We start from the raw sequence: 320 nt of genomic DNA, 5'->3' as shown, positions 1-320 counted from the left end.
CGCAGGGACTAAAGTTAGTCTATTATTTTATATATTTTTTTTCTATTTTTTCCTAATTTAAAACTAGAATTAATAAAACTGTAAGAACTGAGTATTTACAACAAGTTTTATAGACCATGTCTATTGGAACTGAGTGCATAATATTTACAACTAGTACAACATTTATCTATTAACGGTTGTGGGAGTTTTATTTTAATTATATAAATCGGATTACTTAATTCTCAGAATCGGTTTGATTGTCTATGGTACAAGCTAACCTCGTACCTAGTAGAAACTATCTATCCACCTATATATTTGTACCTTTTTATTTTGTAATGTTG

This window comes from Galleria mellonella, unplaced genomic scaffold, assembly GCF_026898425.1.
Source record: "Galleria mellonella isolate WM207_F2 unplaced genomic scaffold, CSIRO_AGI_GalMel_v1 utg28, whole genome shotgun sequence".
In the NCBI taxonomy this organism is placed as follows: domain Eukaryota; kingdom Metazoa; phylum Arthropoda; class Insecta; order Lepidoptera; family Pyralidae; genus Galleria; species Galleria mellonella.
Note: the sequence above shows the minus strand (reverse complement) of the source record.